Source organism: Loxodonta africana, chromosome 16 (genome assembly GCF_030014295.1).
Source record: "Loxodonta africana isolate mLoxAfr1 chromosome 16, mLoxAfr1.hap2, whole genome shotgun sequence".
Taxonomy (NCBI): Eukaryota; Metazoa; Chordata; class Mammalia; order Proboscidea; family Elephantidae; genus Loxodonta; species Loxodonta africana.
Genome location: NC_087357.1, coordinates 15513240 through 15519338, shown reverse-complemented (window position 1 = coordinate 15519338; position 6099 = coordinate 15513240).

Sequence of the window (6099 nt, the reverse complement as noted above, 5' to 3'; positions counted from 1 at the left end):
GACACCTGAGTCACCAAACCAGACCAGCACCAGGTTTATCTTCTCAGATCGAGTTCCTAGAAGCCACTTGGGTTAGGGACCAGCTGCACACAGAAGCCACTGGGTGGAAGAAGATCCTTCTTCCTGGGCCAGTGCTTTTTAAAAGCTTCAGAAGGACCACAGCCACAGAATTTGGAGAGGTACTAGATTTTCTTTAACCACTTGACAAATCTGAAAATGAAAGGAAGCAAAAGATGGGCCTGAGACCTTAGAACTCGCAGCGAGCATCCAAACTTAAGAGTACCGAGCTGAATTCTCATGACTGTATTGAGTTTAATATTGGTGCCTGACGATGCTGCACAAAAATACACACTGGTGTACTTGCCACTCTTAGCTTGCTGAGAAACGTTGACATCATTCGGATGGGAGTGCGCCAGCATCATTCCTGGGTGAACTCATTTGGGAAGTACAAGCAGACTGTAAAGACATGCCACTGATTCTAGAAACTCAAACATGTAAATAGGAAAAAGCTACCAAACTATTTTTTAAATAAACCATAGTTAAACAATACGACCATTTCTCTCTGGGACTTGGGCATCTATTCTTGATGGCCTGAAAACAACATTAAGGCACCTTCAGCTGTTAACAGAATAAGTTGATGTTATTTTTTTTTATCACTCAACATCATCAGTAAGTAGCTCTTTCATGTAGTTACTGTTTTCAGTCTTCCCAGTTATGTGAGATATGAATGTAAGGCAGGAATTACTGGGCCTATCTGTGTTGGTGGTCCCTGGGCCTTGCATGAAGGCAAGAGGTCGGGCTCAGAGCTGGCTGCAAGTTCTTGCTAACACAACTGCCTTGACCCCCATAGGAATCAGGAAACATGTCTAATGAGTATCCGCCAAGTAGCTGGGGCTTTTGGCTTGTATAATCATACCAATACCCTTTGGAGACTATCATATTTAGAGCACAGGCTTGAATCACACCTCCTGGGTTCAAGTCCAGCTTCACCATAACAATTCTGTGGCACTGGACACATTACATAGTCTTTCCCTTCCTGGAGAAAAAGTATTAAATGATTGCAGGCAGGTGAGGTCCTAAAAGTAGTGCCTGGCATGTGACAGAAGTTGGCCCTTATTAACATCCTGTTTTACAACTGAGGACACAGGAAGTGACTTGCTCAGTCTCACGAACCAGGAGCAGAGACAGCATTTGGATTCAGGTCCATGAGCCATCAAAGGCCACGTTAATGTCACCACTGTGTACCGTCATCTTTAGTACTAAGTGGACTGGGGTGGCCAAGAGGGGAACGACTATCCTCCACCTCTCCCCAGCTCAGAGAGCAGTTGTTGTTTATATATTGCCTTGGAATCCTATGAGATTATTTCTGTGTCCCACATGAAGCAAGTGACTTGGAGCTAGTAAGTGGTGTCTACACTGCAAGCAGCTATTAAGTGATGGTGTCTGCACTAAAATCCACGTGCAGCCCTCTACATGCAGTCCAGATCCCTGGATTAGGTGTTAAACCTCTCCCTTTCTTCTTCTCACCTTTGTGTTCCTATTCTCACCTTCCATTTCTGTACTCTCCCAGCTGTCCAGATACCCCACCCTGAGGCCCACCTTTTTTGTGAAACCTTACCCACCTGGACAATATGCTTGCTCACAAATTTCCTGAACTCCCATCACCCTTTGTCTACTTGCCAGAGCCTAGTTTTCTAGATGTTTTAAGGTCTTTAGTCATTTCTTCAATAAGACTCAGTCTTCTGAAGACAGGTCTACGCTGACCCCTTCTCATCTGCACGGTGTTGTCCAGACCTGGGCACATAAAGCACCCTGGGTGGCCAGGAGACCCGGAAAGTCCCCTTAAGATGTGATGACTCCAAGGCTGAATTGATATTTCTTCAGAAGTGAACATCACTCATCATCAGTTATGAGAGTTTAGAGCCCAGCTTTCCCACAGTTTTCTCTTGTAGTATCCAGCTATGTAATTTGGGGCAAGTTGTTCCCTCTTGCTGGGCCAACCCTGGTGTTGTAGTGGTTAAGTGCTACGGCTGCTAACCAAAGGGTCGACAGTTCAAATCCACCAGGTGCTCCTTTGAAACTCTATGGGGCAGCTCTACTCCGTCCTATAGGGTCGCTATGAGTCGGAATCGACCCGACGGCACTGGGTTTTTGGGTTTGTTCCCTCTTGCTGGGCCTCCTTCTCCCCGCATATACAAGGTAGGCATTGGCCAAGGCCCCTCTTGGTGTTCTGGGTGATCCTGGTAAGTCCACACTTCTTGCTTTTGTGGCCTCTGCCCTTGGTGTTTCTCCATCACCAGCTCAGCCCTGAAGCTTAACATGGAACTCCATTATGAGGTGTGCGTTCCCACAGGCTCCCGTGTGGAGGTGGACAGTTTGTCCACTGTTCTGTAACATTATACAAATGTAATTGTATGCCAACGGACAGGATCCAGAGCTGCAGTTATTTTGGGATGTGCAGGAGCCTGTGGGAAAATGCTGGAACATGTCTGAGTCACTTAGGCAGATACCTTTCTTTCCGTGTTCCAGCATGTTTTGAACTTTGAGGCAGCACAAAAAAAGCTCAAGCTGGCGCACACACCCTTTGTGATTTGGTGTGCCCTTCCTGAGTAGTGCTTTCTTCTCCTCGGCCTAAGCCACCACATCCACTGGGCTCTGAGACGTTTAAGTACAGAGCGGTGAGAGGAGCCTGGGCCTCTGCCAGGGCTGGATTAAGCCATTGGAGGCTCTCAGCATGGAAAAAACACCCCTGGTGATGCAGTGGTTAAGCGCTCAGCTGCTAACTGAAAGGTCGGAGATTCGAACCTACCAGCTGCTCTGTGGGAGAAAGACTTGGCAGTCTGCTTCTGTAAAGATTACAGCCTTGGAAACCCTATGGGGCAGCTCTACTCTGTCCTACAGGGTTACCGTGCTTTGGAATCGACTTGACGGCAATGAGATAAGCGTGGAAAAGATTGTGCTTCTCCATCTTAAATCCAGAATAAAAACAATACTAAACACACCATATATAAAAGCAAATTCCACATGTACTAAGGATCTAATTGTAAAAAGCAAAACTTTAACATGTATATTTAAAAATTTTTTAAGTATTTTTTATGCCTTTGGTGAAGACAAGTATTAAAAAAAAAAAAAAGCCACGAAAGAAGTATGAGAGATCTGAATTTCCCAGCTTACACCTTATTGCTTTAAAAAATGTTAGAAGTCAGATTTCTCCAGTTGTGTGTGCGTGCACTTAGGTGTGCAGCCCTGCCCTCCTGGTACTCTAAGCCACCTAGTGTCCAGCTCTGCCCGTAGGAACCAGGGTAGACCAGAAGGAGCTGCTTCAGTCCCAGGGGAGGATGCGGAGCAGCACGAGGAGGGACCAGGACCACAGGAGAGAAGCCAGCAGATGGAGCTGGAAGCTAGCCTGAATGATGTGCGGAGGGGCTGGAAAAAGCAGTCCAGGCAGAAGGAGCGTTTTACTGGGAAACTCCTCCTCCTCTCCTTGTCCACTCTAGCAGTGCTTTCTCCTGATGACCTGGGTTGCCCAGCATGGAGGCTGCACTTTCTCCCACAGCCCTGTTGCTGAGGAAGCGGGTCCCTCTTGTTCTCTTCCCGGGTGGCACAAATGGTTAACTCGCTCAGCTGCTACGTGAAAGGTTGAAGTTTTGAGTCTACCCAGAGGTGCCTCTGAAGAAGGGCCTGGTGATCTCCTGAAAATCAGCTGTGGAAACCCCCATGGAGCACATTGTACTCTGACACACATGGGGTCATTGTGAGTCAAAGTTGACTGGACGACAGCTGTTTTTTTCTTTTCTTCTACTTCGTGTCTCCCTTAGCCTATAAATAGCACAAACCAAAAAGAAAAGTTTCCTGCATCTTCCTCAGTTTATTCCCCTTCGTTGTCAAGTATCTTGAAAGAGCCATCAAAGGTTACTGCCCGGCCTCTCACTTACTGCTCTGCCCACTTCGGTCTGCTCCCTTACCCCCCACCCCACCCCACCCCACATGAAACCACTCCTGTGGGCACATGTTGCTACCTGACCTCATTACTGTCATTAACACAATGGCTTCTTGACCTTCTTCACCTTCTTGACCCCCAGTGAGGCTGCCCTGACTCACCTTCTTCACTGCCCCCTCTTCTTACACAGTGAGGTCCCCAAGTGTTCTTCCCCTCCCCACTGCTCTTCTCACTGGTCCACCACTTCCTCTGCCACTCCCAGGCCCCCTCACCACCACCTCTATGCTTCTGGCACCCTCTCTCCAGAGCACCAGATTTAAAAGCTCAGGTGCCTTCAGGACTAACAGGAAGGCAAATGTTCACTTGATAGCCTCCAGGAACTGATAATTCAAATCCCAGGGTCCCCAGCATCCCATCAGCTCTGTCACAGCACAAGTCTTGAGCACCCACAGAGACCAGCTAGGTGGACAGTGACAGCCAGCTGTCATGAGCGCGGGAGGGGACAGGGGCAGATAGGGCCAAGCTGGAGAGCACGCACTCCCTGGGGGGCAGCTGCTTCTCAGCCCCTGCCAGTGGTTACCACACAGGGACATGGATCTAGAAAGACCAGAAATTTGTTTATGTAAAGTCTCTCAGTTTTTTAAATATTTTTAAATGTTTGTAAAAACCCAGGCAGGCTCAACAAAACCCATCTGCAGGCCAGATTTGGCCTTAGGGCTGCCAGCTAGCAAGTTACAAATCCTACTGTGCTGTAAATATTTAATTCTGTCTCCAGTTCCTATCATCTTTCTCTACCCCTGGGAGTGTCCAGAGGGCAGCGACTGGCTTGGGCTTCTTTGATTCGCTGCATCCGGCTTATGGTGGAGTCAGTGAATGGGAGAGAGACCGAGAGGAGGATCTTGCTACCCTGTTCTTTCTCCATCAGGCTAAAATCTTTTTTTCATTTTCCCACCCCCACCCAAGGCTTTCATCCTGTCACTCAAGGATCGCCAACAAGCACCTGTTACATCTAGCTCAGAGTAGGCCTGATATTCAAGGTCTCCCACCCCTGACTCCACTTTTCTGAAGAAGTCAGTGAGTTGCTCCTGGCATCACCTGGTGTAAACAAAACTCACATTCAAATTCACCCATTACCTTTTTACTGGCCTGTGCTGTTTGCTCATCACTGGTATTTTAAGGGTAGTGGTTGAGAGCCTGCTCTAGAGTCAGATAGGCTGGGTTCCATCCCAGATTCTTCTCTCAAAATCTATGTGACCTTAGGCAGGTGCTTAACCTCTCTGAGCCTTGGTGTCTCCTTTAGTTAAACGGTGATAGTAAGTGTACCTAACAGCCCTGGTGGCACAGTGGTTAAGCAGCTCAACTGCTAACTGAAAGGTTGGTGGCTTGAACCCACCAGCCACTCCACAGGAGAAAAATGTGGCAGCCCGCTTCTGTAAAGATTTACAGCCTTGGAAACCCAATGGGGCAGTTCTACTCGGCCCTACAGGGTCACTATGAGTTGGAATCAACTCAACAAAAATGGGTTTGATTTTTGGTTTTAACTTTTTATAAAGTAACCCACGTAATGTTGAGGACAACTTGCCCAAGACAGTCAATAACAGAGCATATTTTTACCACCATTCTTTCCTTCATAGCAGCCACAAGGACAAAGAGAAAAGGGCTAAGAAATAGGTCCAGGGTGTTGGTCCTTCTATCCAACCTCAAGATGGTATCAGGGCAGAGTCTAGGGAAGGGGTAATCAGACACCACTCCAGTTGCTTCTCTCTCTGCTGCCCCTACTCATCTCTGCAACCTCTTCACTCAAGTCTGGCTGAAATCTTTTTACAGCGTGTTCCAAGCAGATTTTGTGGTTATGAGGAACAGGGAACAGAGACTCACTTAAAGTACCTCGAGCAATGGGTCTATTGCAAAGATCTCTGAGCCCTGGAACCCAGGAAACACTCAGGCCAGGTCTCAGGGGAGCAGGAGCTTTGGATCCAAGGTGGCCTAGGATCTGCCATGGATCTGAGCCACCAGCTCTTCCTGAATTTTCTCCTTTCTTCTCTCTCCACCAATGACCAAGACATAAAAATCAGGACATATGATGTTATCAAGGAGGCACTCAAGTTGGCAACCACTGGCCATTCCAAATGCCCTGAGACGAGGCCTTCAGACAGAGT